Source organism: Protopterus annectens, chromosome 4.part0, assembly GCF_019279795.1.
Source record: "Protopterus annectens isolate FY-2018-M chromosome 4.part0, PAN1.0, whole genome shotgun sequence".
Classification (NCBI taxonomy): domain Eukaryota; kingdom Metazoa; phylum Chordata; order Ceratodontiformes; family Protopteridae; genus Protopterus; species Protopterus annectens.
In genome coordinates this window covers 883,863,682-883,880,563 of record NC_056733.1, presented here as the reverse complement: position 1 = coordinate 883,880,563, position 16,882 = coordinate 883,863,682, and the positions used below count along the sequence as shown (strand labels likewise).

General features: G+C 40.8%; 1 protein-coding gene across 4 annotated transcripts in view; it reads right to left on the bottom strand.

Moving 5' to 3' along the window:
- CABIN1 (calcineurin binding protein 1) overlaps positions 1-16,882 on the bottom strand; it is a 4,301,447-nt gene that overhangs the window by 2,069,005 nt on the left and 2,215,560 nt on the right. The gene's annotated exons all lie outside the window — the stretch shown is intronic.

Genomic DNA, 16,882 nt, shown 5'->3' with positions numbered 1-16,882 from the left:
GTAACCCTGAATGCCAGTCTAGAGAAGGTATAAACCTTTTCATCCCACCTATCCATACCCCTGCTATCCTTGAATAAAAGGAGGGCACTGGCATTGGGAAGGAGTTTAGACAGCTTATTAGATGACAGAGATGCTGCAGAGGGGTCCACCATAGGATTTTTAAACAAAAATTTAAGATCATCAGGAATTTTACAAAATCTGTCTGGTCTTTTGGGAGCAGGAGGTTGAGAGTTGGGGCAGCAGAAGTGAATTGAAAAACATCTAAAAAAAGCCTCAAAAACAGAAAGATCAGGGGAAGGGGCTGGGGTGACCATTTCCAAAAGGCTGGAATATCTTTTCTGCAGCTCTCAGATCTGCTTAGACTCCCAGTCAAAATGCTTGGGGTGGCTGTGGTGGTGAAGAGGTTAGCATTGTTGCCTCATAGCAAGAGGTTCTCTGGTTCAGTTATTGGCTGGGGTTCCTTCTGTGTGGAGTCTACATGTCTTCCCTGTGGTCCCATGGGTTTCCTCTGGGTGCTCTGGTTTCCTTCCACATTCCAAAAACAGGCAGCAGGTGAAATGGATACTCTAAATTGGCTCTAGGTGTGAATGTGTGTGTGAGTGAGTGGTACAGATGAACTACCGAGGTAGGGCTAGCCACCTGGCAGTGTGCACTTTGGCTCGAGATGATTGTCACTGCTGAAGTGACATCCCATGTGCAAAATGGGAAAAAGGGGTTGAGGATTGATGGATTTAAAACAGTCTCCCCAAAGGAAGATACTTCTACAAGAGAGTTGGGCAAAATGGGAGTCCTCATCAGAAGGGACTTGGCCAGGAAAGTGCATTTCAGAGGAGTAAGCCAGAGAATGGTCAGAATCAGAAGCCTTCTCATCTTCAGAGGAAAATGAATACACAGCAATCTTTTGAGGTGTGTGTTGGGGGATGGTTTAGGAGAAAGGAGGCAGCTTCAGGGTCAAAATGGCCTTAAACAAACCTTGAGAGAAATCCATTCCTTCTTCCTAGAAGAGGGAGGGGGAAGATGAGGGGAAGCAATATGTGTAGTTTTCTGGTGCTTCTTTTTTGGCATGACAACCGCCTAAACTAAACACAGTGGCACAGATTCCTGACATACCTTGACCATTTTACCTGGGATGTCTTCCCTAACTAGGATCTGAGGGATGCTCTCTGGACCTCCTGACATGATAATTCTCGGTTCATCTTGATTTGCAGAATCTTCAGTCATCATGGCCTCAGACCTTATACCAGCCTCCATTGGAGTCTCGGTGGAGAGCATCTGAGAAGGAAATGGATCTATCACACGTTCTGAAAGCTCAAAGGGTATGTCAAAAGTCAGAAAGAGCTGACTGAGTCTCTAGCCTAGGCTTTTTAACCTTTTTCTAAAGGTGTGGAGTTAAGTCCAGGGAAGCAGACTTTGCCATCTTGGAGTGGGCCAAGTGTTTAAAATATTTCTTCAAAAAAGTGTTAAGCGAGGACAAACAGGACCGCAAAGTTTTGCGTACAAAGGATATGCAGATGGAACAGGCTCTGTAGTTGTGTCTCTCCTAAGCAAAAAGGACACTGGGTATGCAAGTCTTTGTATAGGATTTGTCTACCTCACTCATGCTTACCCCTACTAGCTGGCTTCTAATACCAGTAAGACAAAACACTTAAGAAAGTTGAAGGAAGGTTCCCTAATGGGTTATTTACACTATTTGAAGCAATGGTACCAACAACGAAACGGCAATTAGTCTGATGAATATGTAACCTGTGTTTGGGCTGGAGGAGAGATACTCTGAGAAATTACACTGATATATCTACCTACATACTCCTACGCTTGCAAGCTTAGATCACATGTCGGATGTAAGATGGAGGGAAGGTAAAGCTTTGATACCCCAACCAGACGTCATTTTGATAGTCTTGACAAATGCCTTAATGGTGGCAAACTCATGCTTTACCGAGACAGTCACATGATTACATACAAAAAAGGAAAGCATACAACTGAGGTAGACATCCTCCTAACATGGAAAGGGCACTGGGGTAGAAACAGTAATCCCAGTGTAACAGTCCCGCTCCCCAGTATAAAGCACTGATGACCACCTGACTGGCACAAAAGCACAGGAGTTCAAGGAAATACTCATGGATCTAGCACCTCAAGAAAAAAGACAAAATTCATGGAGCAGAAGAAGAAGTTCTTCATCTTAAAACATCAACAGTGAAGACAACAAAATGGATCTGTGGCCAAGTCAGCTATGATAATAAGGCACACAGCAAAAGCTGGTGGTGGAATGCAGAAGTCTATAAAGTTATCAAAAGAAAAAAAGAATGCAGGAAGGAGTGGTAGCTATAAAAGACAGACCTCACAAAGGAGGAATACTGGTGAGCTAAAAAGAGGCTATGCGATCGCACACAATGACAAAGAAAAAAGGAGTCACACAACCTTTACCAGTTACTGGAAAGTGATTCAGAAGATGGCAAAATGCCAATACCACAAGCAACAAAAAAAGAAGAGAGTTGGCAGAAGACACGTGCAAGGGATGCCAACAAAAATCTAGTCACTAGTCTAGAGTGCCTCAAGAACAGATGGAAGGAGAAGCTTTTGCATAAAGAAAACCCTGCACATGCTTAGCCTACAATGGAAGAGAAAGGAGAAAGTACAGTTGTGTACACTTTCCATAAATGTAGATGTTCGAGTGTATTCACTGTTGCAGTCATTACACTTGGGTTATCCTGCTGGCAGGCTACCCTCAGTGGCCTGAATTCTAAAGTCTAGGTCCAGCGTCGGTTGCTGTCGCCTCTTCCCTGACGTCAGTGCGCCAGGGGTATAAAAGATGCAGCCGACGCCATTTTCTTCAGATTTTCTTGCCCCAGATGTCAGGTGCCCCCAAAAGGGTAGGCTAAAAAAATATGCCAATAAAACATGCATGCACAAAAATATATTATAACTTCATCTACAAGCAAATACACCACCTAGGTTGTATAGATTAGAGAAATGCAGATAAGTTCCAGCAAAGATATGGGGGATGGTGGGTGGGTAACCTGGACTGCAACAGTGAATACACTCGAACATCTACATTCATGGTAAGTGTACACAACTGTACTATTTCTTCGTGTTTCACTGTTGCAGTCATTACACTTGGATTGAATCCCAAAGCTATGGTTGGGAGGCTGGAGCTAATATAGCATTAGGAGCGGCTATGAGGCCCTGCAGAAGTGCAGTGGCAAAGTCTGCCCTGGATTTAGACTAGAGTGGTAAATGATAGTGCTTTGTAAAGGTGTGCACTGAACTCCAGGTAGCAGCCTCTAAAATGTCTTTGGTTGGTACTCCCCTGAGGAAGGCTGCTGCTCTGGTTGAATGTGGCCTGATGCCCTTAGGCACTGGCTTGCCATGTTGTGAATAGCAGAAACGAATGCAGTGGCCTATCCACTTAGAAATAGTCTGCTTTGAGATAGCCTTTCCTTGTGATCCAGCAGCATATGCCACTAGTAGTTGTTCTGTCTTTCTGAAAGCTTTGGTTCTGTTCAAGTAGAAGCGTAGCTGTCTGTGTATGTCCAAAGAATGCAAAATTCTCTCCCCCTTATTCTGTGGGTTTGGATAAAAAGTAGGCAGATGAATAGCTTGGTTAAGAGCCACACTGGACACCACCTTAGGCATAAATGTCGGGTTTGTCCTCAGAGAAACCCTGTCTGGATAAAAAATGATAAAAGGTTCCACAGCCATAAGTGCCTGTAGCTCTGAGACTCGTCTTGCAGAGGTTATTGCTAGAGCAGAGCTGTTTTCCAAGATAAAAATTTTATATCAGCAGTAGCGGCTGGCTCAAAAGGAGGCAGGGTGAGTTTTTCCCAGACATAATTGAGGTCCCATGCAGGTATTGGTGATCTCCTTGAAGGCCTTAAGTTTTTGGCCCCTCTGAGGTACTGCCTTAATAAAGGATGAGAAAAAATTGGTGGCTCTGTATTGTAATGAGCCGAAATTGCAGAGGCATGAATTTTAATTGATGAAAAGGATAGGGCTTTGTCCAGCATCTCAGTTAAGTATTGTAAAATCTGAGGAATATTTGGTATAGCTGTGTCAATTCCTTGTGCCTGGTTCCAAGCACAGAATCTCCTCCATTTTCCAGCGTAAGATTTTCTGGTACTAGGCCTTCTGGCCTCCAAAATGACATCCATCACAGCTTTAGTGAGAGGCATTTTTTGTATGGCTACATTATCCGCAATGCAGCCAAATTTAAGGTCTTTAGCTGGCTGTGCAGGATCTGATTGTTTTGCTGGGATAGTAGATGAGGTATTTGAGGCAAGGTCCAAGCCGGGCATTGAGACAAGTTCATTAGGATTGGATACCAGTACTGGGAGGGCCAGTCTGGGGCAATCAGTATCATCTTTGGCTTCTCTTGTCTGACCTTTAGGAGTACCTTGGGGAGGAGAGCCAGTGGAGGAAAGGCATATACTGCTAAGCTTTTCCAGCTGAAAGATAGGGCGTCCACTTTCCATGCTTGTCTGTGATAATTCCTTGTGCAGAATCTTTTTAGTTGGTAGTTGTGAGGAGAGGCAAATAGATCTATCTCCGGGCATCCCCATTTCCTTGTTATCATGCTGAAGACTTGTGGATCCAATTTCCACTCGTGGGGATCCATGAGGTTTCTGCTTAGTTCGTCTGCCAGAGTATTTATCTTTCCTGGCAGGAATTGTGCCTGCAGATGTACTTGAAAAGTCAATGCTGTGTCCCACAAAGTCATGGTTAGTCTTCAAAGGGGACAGAATGAGTGCCTCATGCTTGTTTATATACCACATGACCGTGGTGTTGTTTGTCTTTATCAGTAGTTGTCCCGGATGAAGTAGAAGGCTGTCAGGGCATTCTGAACAGCTAGCAGCTCTTTTTGATTAATATGTAGATGCATTTGGTTTGCGGACCATGTGCCTTGAATACACCTTCCTGCCATGTGGGCCCGCCAGGCATAATCTGATGCATCCGTTGTTAATGTCTGCCTGGCTGGGAGTAAAGTGAATGGCTGTCCCTTGTGATGGTGACAAGCCTTCGTCCACCATCGAAACTCCTGTTGCAGGCAGGGAATGAGGGTAATTATTGTTTCCAGGCTGTGGCAATGTTGAGTCCAAACACTTTTTAGGAACCATTGAAGTTTCCTCATGTGCAGTCTCGCATATGGAATTAGTAGAATGCAGGATGCCATGAAGCCCAAAGCCTGCAGAATTTTTCTTGCAGATAACTGGGCCTTTATTGCCAACAGATTGAAATAGGCAGTCAGTTGTCTTTGTTTGTCTGGTGTGAAATAAGCCATCTTGTCAGTTGTATTTAAGCTTGCACCCAGGAATATTATCTCTTGAGAGGGTACTAGTTTTGATTTCTTTTCGTTGACTGTGTACCCTAGGCCTGTTAGAAATCTCTTTACAAATGCCAGATGTTGTAGTAGAATGTCCTTGTTGTCTGCTTGAATGAGGCAGTCGTCCAAATAAGGATATATTTGTATTCCTCTTTGTCTGCAGAATGCAATTACTGGTGCCAGGCACTTTGTGAAGACCCTGGGCGCAATAGATAAGCCAAAGGGCAGTGCAGAGAATTGGTAGTGCATTGAGCCAGCTTTGAATCTGAGGTATCTTCTGCACGTTTGTCTGATTGGGACATGCAGGTATGCCTCTTTTAGGTCTAAGGTGACAAGCCAAGCCTTCTTGCCCAGCATGGGCAGAAGTTGCAATAGTGTCAACATTTTGAATTTTGGTATATCAAGAAATGTGTTTAGAAAAGATAGGTCCAGTATTGATCTCCAGGTCTTGTCCTTTCTTGGTACCAAGAACAGTCCTGAATAAAATCCTTGTCCCTGCTCTTGCTCCAGTACTTGTTGAATGGCCCTCATGTCCATGAGGGATGAGACTTGCTTTTGTGCCTCTGCCCATTGATTTTTTGGCAAGTCTGGCCAACCGTTTGTCCTTGGTAGGGTATGGAAGTGAAACTTGTAGCCTTGTGACACTATGTCTAGTACCCATTTGTCCTGGGTTATTATGTGCCAATTTTGAGAAAAAAGTGCTAGTTTTCCCCCTAAAGATGCTGCCAGAAGATAAGTGCTTGGTGCAGGCAGGGGGAAGTCATTGGGACTGTTTCCTGTATGGCTGTGATTTGTCTTCTCCACTTTTGGAGGAAGGAGCACCCCATTGTTTAGACCTGTACGAACCTTGGGGCTGGGATCTGCCTCTTGGGCGTCTGTATCTGCCCCTTTGTGGTCTGTCTGACACTGGAAAGGACCAATTCTTTGTAGGCCAGTGCCTGCTAAATCTAGGAGGCTGTACCTGTAAGAAGTCCTTAACTGTTTGCATAGATTTAGCTTTGTCCTCCATTTTCTTTAACACCACTTCTGCTTTAACACCAAACAAGGTACCATGCTGTAATGGAGCATCTAATAATTTTGCTTTGACATGATCAGGCAGATTTTGTTCCTTTACTGTGGTGGTGGTGCTGCGGTAGCGTTGCCGCCTCACAGATAGACATTGCCCTGTTCGATTCTCAGCTACAGCGTCTTCTGTGTAGAGACATGCGTGAATGGGCGTACCTTCGTTGAAGGTTGTGCGTCAGGGCTGGCAACTCGGCACGTAAAAATCTACTGCCAATCATTAGCAGACCGGAGTTCTGCTGTGGCGACCCCTAACCGGGAAAAGCCGAAAGAAACAACCAATCATGCCTCCTGATGACAGAACCCGTAACAGCGGCCCTGCAAGAGGCCTCCAAAGAATCAAAACCACATTGCAAAGTATGCTTTCCAACTTGTTCAGCTGCATGCAATAAATCCTGCATTTCTTTGTTTTCTGCACATTCAGAAATTATCAACATTTTCTGTTTAAGCAGTGACAAAACATATTGCTGACATTTGAGCATATGAAACTGACAATTTAAAGCCCTTATAGCCAAGGTAGCAGAAGTGTAATCTTTTTTCCCCATCTGTCCAATGCCCTAGAATCCCTGTCTGAGGGTGTAGGGTTTCTTGCAGCGGAAGCCTTGACCCCTTTGGGACCCTGAGAGATGTTTCAAGGTCAGCAGTAGGGTTTTTGAAAAAGAATTTATGAGAGTCAGGAACCCTGTAGTACCTGTTCTGCTTAACAGGAGCTGGAGGTAAGGAGTCAGGGGTCAGACTGGACTCTGAAAATACATCATCTACAATGTCTAACACAGGTGGAATAGCTAGGGGCCTGTGTTGTGGTAGTAAAAGGAAGTCTCTGAGCCTTTTCTTAGATTCTGAAAAATCTTGGCTCTCCCAGTGAAAATGTTCCCTCATGGTATGCAAGGTTTCCCCAAAAGAGTAATCCTCAGGAGGAGAGGCTGAAGGCCTAGATTCTTCAGCATCAGAATCCTCATAGGGAGGAAGAGAGTATTCCTGATCAGAAGAGGAATCAGAGGAAATGGAAAACTGATCTGAAGATTCATTTTCTGTCTCTTGCCTAGGCCTTTTATCAGAAGGGGGATGTGAATGCGACCATTTTGAGCATCTGTTTTTTGGGCATGGAGGCCTGTCCATGAGGCTGTTGTACTTGTTTCTTTGTCTTTAAATGTGCTTTAGTCTTTGCCTTTGAAGCTGAAGTCATTTTAATGTATAATTGAGTAGGTCTGAAAACACCCTCAGAAGCTGATGCCTGCTCAGCGGCTCCAGACCCATCTGAGGGAATAGCCTCCGAAGGTCCAATACCTAGAGCTTCCAGCGGCCTAGTCGACTCCACGTGGGAGTCGGTAGCGGCCTGTGGGTCTAAAGTAGCAGGCGTCAGGGGCTGCGAACGCACCTCACTGAGAACCGGTGACTGGCTTAGAAGAAGCCTCGTCATCGGTTTTGGACCTTGGATGCCTGTCCTTTTCTTTTTCCTTGCGTTTCTTGTAAATTCCGGTAGTCGGATGGCTATCCGACGACATCGTATAATTACATTTTCTGCCACAATAATGTAATGCAAAATCGTACCGACGCTTAATAGTGCGTTGGTTAAATCTAGCACAAAACCGACAACTGGCAACGTCATGGTCAGGGCCTAGGCAAGGAATACAGTAAGAATGAAAGTCCTTATGAGGTATTTGCTTCCCACACGAAATACAATTATTAACTTTTTCTGACATCGGTCTGGAGCAAGAAAAAAGTTTCCCAATGGGGTACTTAGCTTTTAATGAAGACTTCGGATCTGAAATTCGAACACGAAAATCTCAGGAGTCGGCCGACCGGCACTTGCGAACTGCTTATGCTTCGGGCACCACGCAGCAAGAAAGACTGAAGAAAATGGCGTCGGCTGCATCTTTTATACCCCTGGCGCACTGCCATCAGGGAAGAGGCGACAGCAACCGACGCCGGACCTAGACTTTGGAATTCAGGCCAACTGAGGGTAGCCTGCCAGCAGGATAACCCAAGTGTAATGACTGCAACAGTGAAACACGAAGAACATCCTACAGTACAAGACATACATAGTGTGAAAAGGAGAAATTAAGTCAATATGTGACTGTACTCTCTTAATACCTTATTAGAATAACATTAATCTCTTTCTACAGGCTTTTTTTTGGAGATAAATTTGTTTTATCTAAATCATTAATCCTTTTTAACACTCCTATTCCTATATGCATTTGAAAAAGGAAATATCGCATTTTGTGGTCTATACTATCTATAGCGAAAAAGGTTATAGCTCAGAAATGAACGAACAAATCTACACCCTCCTTCAAAGAATTTATAAATATTGCCAATTGAAGTCTGTCACCTGAAAATCATTGCAATTAAGTCAAGAACAAACAGGATTACCTCATGCTACAGTATATGGACAAAACGTAGAAATCCACTTGACAAGCAAAAATAACTGCATTTTATATTTAATGTAATGTATAATAACTTGAATGACTTGATAGTCAATAGACATTCCTGTAAATAGTTGTTTTTTCTTCTGTGTGTGAGGTTTAGTTGAATTTTTTTCATTTATGTTCACAAATCTCTGACTGTAAATATTGTTATGATTATTTTACATACAAGAGGAGGCCACAGCTACAAGTGATAATGTAGTCTATACAAGTTAATGGGCTGGACAGAACACTGTACATTGGTATCTACATTGGTATCCGAAGAGATGCTGTACTAGACTCCTTCCAGGCTATGCAGTCAGTAGAAATTTGTTTGAAGAATATATTTGTTTTCATGGGGTGTTATACAAGTTTAGTATGCTTGAGAGGAAGAGTACAACTTTGGAGTAATAATTTTTCTGAAAGAAGGCTAGATAAATGCACTTTTTTTTTTACAGTAGTCCGTTCCAGTGCTTTGCAAACCAAAAGTGTGTGGTGTGAATAGAATGACTTATCTGTGATTAATTTTACTATCATAAAGGTTGTAGGAAGTAGGATGGCTGGTTTTGTTAACATTTCTCATGCAAGTTTCATACATTTTTCACAGAGCAACACCTTATGGATTAGCACATTTTTTACACCTTGTGCAATCCTCATGCATGGGCACACATTATTTTGGCACTGACTGGTGATACAGTCATTTTATTATTATATACTTACATAATACTAATAAACTTGCCTCATGTCAATCAATATTCAATTAACTTTCAATAATTTGTCATTTTAAGGATATAAATCTATATATACAAACATTTATTCCATCTAGTTTTAATATCAAATTTAATTTAATACTGCTCCTTAAACATGCACGTTAACAATGCACAATTTAACTGAGATCAGGAATTAACTAGACACCATATTAATCTTTCTTGTTGTTTTTAGCAGGCTATGACTTAGCTTGTACAGTGCTCCAATCTTATTGTGGAGTTCTGTTATTACAATTCCATGGTGCTGTTTGAGGGACAGATTACTATGCAGATATTTCCAGTGTTTATATTCAAGCAGTAGCACAAAGTATTCTAAGAACCTACCTAATGCAGGAATGGAGAAAGAAAATTGTGCAAGTAAGGGTACAGAAAATATGCAAGAATGGGCTGGAATTCACTGGAGAAAAATGGCAAAGAAACCAAGGTATTGGGAGCAAATAACAAGAGAGGGAAAGGTAATAGAATGGGATGAGGCCAAGAAGACATTTGGATTACAGGCTGGAGACTGCCTTCACTACCAGGGATTGAGATCGGACTGCAGGCAGAGAGAAAGGCATAGGGGAGTCCTAAGTGAAAGACCTGTTCTGGTAGAGTTTTAGCTGAACCTAGAATAGAAGCTCAAATTAAAAAAGGGCTAATTAGTAGGGCATATAAAATACTGCATGATTACGTTACAAATCAATCAGAGGAGGTTAGAAAAGACTGGGTAGAGACACTGGGAAAACAATTTACAAGGGAACAATTCAGGTAGATAGAAATGTTTCAGATAAGATGGGGAAGAAAGACGTAACTGGGAACATATATTTTTGGAGTGCAATGAGTTGGCAGACTTTAAAAACTTCCTACAGATTACTCTGTCAGAAACCCTGGGTCAGCAAATGCCTATAACTAAGGAAATTATTCTTTTGAACTACGAATAGGATCTGAATTACATAGACATAGTAAGCTGTCTTAAGTTTAATCCTGTTGGTTGCCAAAAACGCAGTTACTAGAAAACAGAAACCAAAGTCTTGCCTCGTCGGATGATCAATGATCAGTTAACTTTCAATAATTTCAACTGAATATTATAAGAGAGATAAAAGAACTGGAAGAGGGATCTTTAGAAAAATGAAGGAACAAATTACATAGAAATAAACAGACAATGTGAGACTAATGAATGCAGAATAATGTTCAGGAGGGGGAGGAGTGAGGTTTAAAGGGAAGGCAGGAAGTGAGCAATTTAGGTAACTGATGATAGTTATAAAGAAAGAAAGATAAGTGATGTATAACATATGTAAATGGAAAACATGTTAACCTTGTTTTGTTTTCTGTTACTGTATGTTTAAAAAATATTACTTCCACTGTTGTATGACTTCAATCAGATATGGATGCAACAAATAAACTGTTCACTCCTTTTCTAAGTTCCTTTTTGTTGCTATTGAACATTATTATCTTGAGACCCAGGTTTGTAATGCACTTGAGAGCTGCTTGCTTGCATGTTCTTGAATTTCTGATATTGTTGGCACAATGGAAGATGGTAGCCTAATCAATATACTCTGTTAAGGTGGTTTCATTTGTACAGTGGTATATATTGCTGGGAAATGTGGATTTGAGGTATGATTTGCACCAGCCTCAAAAGGTGTTGCTGCATCTCAATTTATGTAGTCTTTTAATGCCTGCACAAATTTCAATAATGTCTGCTGTGACCAATTTTGAGTCAAGACTGTGTCTTTCAAACTCCTGTTTCTAAGTATTTTTAGTGGGGTAAGCTATATATGGGGCAATTTTCTTTCATTTTAAATTCTTTAATTTGGAATAATTACAATAGTTTTGGTGCTTCCCACATAACTCCTCTGAAACAATTTATACAGACAAATACTTATTTATTTAAAATTTATTTACTGGGAAAGTCTGACTTGGAACAAAGCCAATTTTCAGAGGCGGTCCGGGGAGAAATGCTCTAGACACGTCTTTGTTAAAAGGGAGAAAATTGGAGTACCTGGAGGAACCCCACACAAATGCAGGAAGGACATGCAGACTCTGCACAGAAGGTATCCCAGCTGAGAATCGAACCGGAGAACCTCTTGCTGTGAGGAGACAACACTACCACTACACTGTCCTAAACGTGCCTACTCATTGCCTTAAAAGATTGTACAATGCTGAAAAAACAATCATGCCTCCCTTGCCAATCTCTTCCCTATATGTCAATCTTCAGTGAAGTCTCTTCATTTCACCCACCTTAACTCCTTTACATGCTAGATATAAGTACAACTTCCTGTCCCATAACAATGGACTTATACTTCTAAAAGTAGGTGATATGCAAGATAAACTCCATATCATTAACTCCTCAATATCCAACCCAAAGACTATAGTTCAAGATCTCTGACGTAAGAGTAACATCAAGTTTCCTCCACACGTGTGCACAAAATACCTCTCAACTGTCCAGATTTTTGTCTCATATTTTCTGTTTGTTCCTCATATTATTTTGTTTTCTGGCCAATCTTTGGAAAATCAGCGAGGATTAAAGTTAGACAATAGTAACAGTCATTTGAGTTTCAGACTTCAGACTCTTCATAAAATTCATGCTAATGCAAAACCTGTTATTCTATCAACTTTCTACATTGGTAAGAGTAATATTTAAAAATTGTCCCTATGTTTGGGCCTTGTCCAGATTTCTTGCTCTAAAAGGATGAGAGCTACGGTGCACAGGCATGCACACTCCCCTTCTAGCTTCATAATCATCCATCTTGCTAGTCCATACTATCCCCTTCTTCTGTCCAACAGAAAGCAAAACAAGGGAAATCGTCTTCATAACATCTCATTCGTTATGGACAGATCCATACGTCTATTACAGTTTTCTGATTATTTAACTTCAGACCTTATACAGAACAAGGGGGTTATGCTGGTATTCAGTTTAAACATTCACATTCATCTATAAGTCAGACTAATACCTCTAGTACCTCCCAAACAAATTCAGCCAGACTTTCTTCTGTTCATGATAATGCCAATAATCTAGAAAGCTTACAATACAGAGTATTAATTAAAAGCATATCACTTCCCATGGTATTAGTGACTCCCACTGAATGCATCCATTTTTTACAAATAAAACAAGTGCCAACATTACAGTAGTTAACATTATGCGGTAAATACTTATATACTCCACTTCTAACAATTAAAATTATACATAAACCTAATATATTGCAAGCGGCACTATTAATGTAAATTTTAAAAGCTACTGCATTAAGTAAACCATACTATTGCATACCCTCAATTCAAGCAGTTCATATGCTATTATTTGGATGTGAATCTAAAACCAAATATAGTAAAACTTGGAATGATAATATACATCCCTTAATATTTATTTATTTATTTATTTATTTAAATGTGTTTACCAGAGTATTGCACTGATCAAATAATGATCAATTACAGGCTCAGCCAGGGAGCTTCATACATCAAACTGTAGTATAACAAAAAAACATAATTCAAAACCAATATTTGCTTCATAAGTATGTACAAACATGATTATCATACAAAATAGTTTATACATTTTAAAATAGGTTCATAGATTAGTACTAGGCTAACTGCCCTTGTGAGCCATTTTAAGCTTAGCCAATTATCCCTTGTGAGACTCCAACCCTGCACCTTATGTTTGTAAGGCAAACACCTTAACCATTAGGCCACCCTCCCAACCCGTATAGGCCATGCTGATGCTTACAGCAAAAGAAAAAGTTAAAAAAATTAAAGCATAGACCAAAAATGACCTCTTCTAGTTGAAAGCACGATTACTACCCAAATCATCCGAAAAAATTAAAAGGAAGAAGAAAATAAGTACTTGTCAGACTGTTCTCTCACATGATCAGGCATAATCCTGTTTTAACAAGAATGAGACAAGCAACTCACCTGCTTCTATAGTCTTCATCTGCACTACATCAATACTCCTAAAGTGATTAAAAAAACAGCTAGCACTGTAGCACGCATTTTGAATGCTTTGTTGCTCACTTTACACACATGTGAAGTAATACTTAAATTTAGAAAATTGAATTATATGGAACAGTTTAAGTTAACACCTTTTGTAGTGTACTTTCTTTTCATGTTTACATGTTTCAGGGTCATGGCTTAAGTCCTTATGTTCATTACTCAAACATAGTTCACGAAACCTCATATAAACACTGTGGGGTGTTCAGAAATGAAAAGGGCAGTGCTTTACACAAAACAGCACTGCAAACAGTGACATGTGGGAACAGTTTATTCAGAAAAAGAAGTAGCACAACTGCTTGAGAGGTAGTGCAGTGCTAATGACTGTATGACGATAAGCAAATCACTGTCAACATGATGATGTTAGGAGGGTGGCCTAATGGTTAAGGTGTTTGCCTTACAAACACAAGGGGCAGGGTTTGAGTCTCACAAGGGATAACTGACTAGGCTTAAAATGGCTCGCAAGGGCAGTTAGCTTAGTACTAATCTATGAACCTATGAACCTATAATGACAGCCACTGCATACAAAATTAACAAAAACAGGGTGGCACGATTCAGGATTTTACTGTGTAAAGGAGTAATGCTAATGCTATGATGTGAGCAGCAGAATCAGCATTAGCTACACAGAATGTTAACAACCTCCTTTAGAGCCAGTCTCCATAATCTTGTACATCACTGCCTTCTGCAAAGTAGAATAATCCACCATTATGTAACATACCATCACCTCCATGACCATAAGTTCACAGGTGACTGCTAGGCTAATGACCCTAAATGGCCTTTTTAAACCTAGCCATGTTCTCCAGATGTACTGGACAGGTTATAATACTCCTCATTTTAAAGGAGGTGTAGCTTGGGTAAGCATTTACATGCTTCCTCTATTTAATAGGGACACAGATGGTAAGCCACAGCTAAATTTATGATTCAATATCCACTTGATTCAAGTTTTGCTTGAATAAGCATAGGGAGGAACTCTACATCAAATGAATGGGACACTTGTTCCAGATAAGGGGAGACTACAGTTGCGTAAGAAAACTTTATCATAACAGTAGATGTAAAAATTATCACTGCTGCAGTGTTCTTAGCTATATGGGTTACATTTTGCATAGGACAGAATAGTGAGACAGCTTCTAAAGCTTCAGTGCACCTTCCATGTGCACAAACTGTCAGGCAGCTTGAGATGAGCTGACTAGAAAGACAAGTTTGGGCGGCAATCCTTTCAGAGCTTTCTTGCCAACAGAGGAAGGGAGGCTGAGCCCTGAAAGGACAATGCTAGAAATAACAAAAAAGGTGAGGCAGAGCACCTCGCTGGCCTTGTTCAAGAGAAATCTTGACCAATGGATGGGAGATCGCAGATATACCCCAGGGATTACCTCAGTGTCACTCTGCTAGAGGAGAGGCAAAAAAAAATAATGGGTATAGTTCCCCTAAAGGGGGTGGCCTAAGCCACAAAAGCGATGAGCTAGGCTTGTAAATGCCTCGGGGCAGAGAGCCTATGATGATGAACCTATGAACCTATGAACCTATGAATAAATTTCCACACCATGGCAAAAAAAACCCCCACAAAACAAGGGGGAATGGAGGGAGTGGCTACTGCACCAGTGATCATTCAAACATCTAATGCTATGGTACGTTTACTTACACAACTATACTATGTTCATCATATCAATCACCGTTGTAGTACCTTAGCTATAAGGGTGGATTACCCTAGCTTACTACATCTGGGAGGTGGAAGGAGAAGAGTCCAGGAGCCCCTGAAGAATGGTCCTAGCAAGGCCTGATCTAGACACAGAGAAAAAAATCAAGGTTATAGTGCTTTGTATAAGTATGTACAGAGGACCAAGTAGCAGCTTCTACAATGCAATCCTTTTCAAAAAGCCAAAAGATTTGTCAAGATAGTACCGGAGTTGTCTGTGGACTTTTAACGTATGGAGTATCCTCTTCCCCTCATTTTTTGGTTCAGGAAAGAAAATGGTTTTCCATGTTAAGAACCTCAAATCAGCCAGGACTGCTAGATTAATTTGAGCACCTATTAGCTTATTTAACCTAAAATGAATATCCCAAGGAGGGGCAACCAGTTTTCTTGGAGGTCTCATTCTTTTTTTTTTTTTTTAACAAGAAAAATCTTTATTAAATTATCATGTGTGACACAGACAATCTTACATTTATATAAACGAAAATCGTTTTCTTGGAGGTCTCTTATGCAAAACCCTTTTCAAAACATTTTGAGATGACACTGCATTGAAAGAGGAGGATCCATGGGCAGGCATGTTGAAATGCCCTATAAATGAACCTTGACAGAGGAGTAAGAAAGGCCATAGGATAGTAATTCAGATAAATATTGTAAAATCAGAGAATAACTTGCCCTGAATGGGTGCTGGTTATAATGCTGGCACCAACTAGAAAACCTTTTCCATTTGCTAATTTATTTTATTATTTATTTTTATTTTATTTTACATTTGTTGACCAGGTTAGTCCAGCTGAGCCTTTAGCTCGTTTTCAGTGCAGACCCGAGGAGAAAAGCTCCACAGTGAGTTTATAAATTTTACATACAACAGTTAAGAAATCATATTTGCAGCTAGACAAACTTATCAAAATAACATTTACAATAAATCATACAGACAAAAAGCACTCAGGTGCAATGTCATCAAGGAATAATGCATTTATAGATCCTGTTTGGTTATATACAGTATAAGTACAAGGAATAGCAAAGGGATGAGGTGTTAATACAGTGGGACAAAGGGGTACAAGTTGATTAAGATAGGGGAGGAGAGGAAGATGAGGAAGAAGGAATAGAAGGGAAACATATAGAGGAAGAAGTGGTCAATATAAGAAAGGGAGGGCTATAACACTTCAGCATATGAATAGAATATCTAGTAGTAGGCTTTCTTGCCTCCATTAATATCTCCTGCACATCCTCAGGAAACAGGTGCCTAAAGGGAATTAAGATCCAATCATCCAGGCAGTCAGCTGAAGTTGACTGGGGTCAGGGTGTATCAAACACCTTGATTTTGTATGATCCATTCTGTGAAGAAGCTTGTGGTAATTACCCCCAGTCATTTCCACAGAAAGAAGAAAGAATAGGTGTGCACAATCTTAACATAACCATAGATGTCCTTCTCTTCTATATGCTGCAGTATTCATAACATAAGGGAATCCACCTCCTGCTGACTCGTACATCCGGCCAGTATCCAAAAACCTTAATGCTACTGTAAGGTACGTGATACGCCACACCACACAACGCATACATTGGCCATAAAGAAACATCGGGTATAAAATGGACGTCAGCAACCACCTACTTCAGAACTGTATGCCACCCAGCACCAGCCTGAGATCCTAATTGAGAAGCATATCAACAGGAAACTAGGCAAGCATTGGGGGAAGGC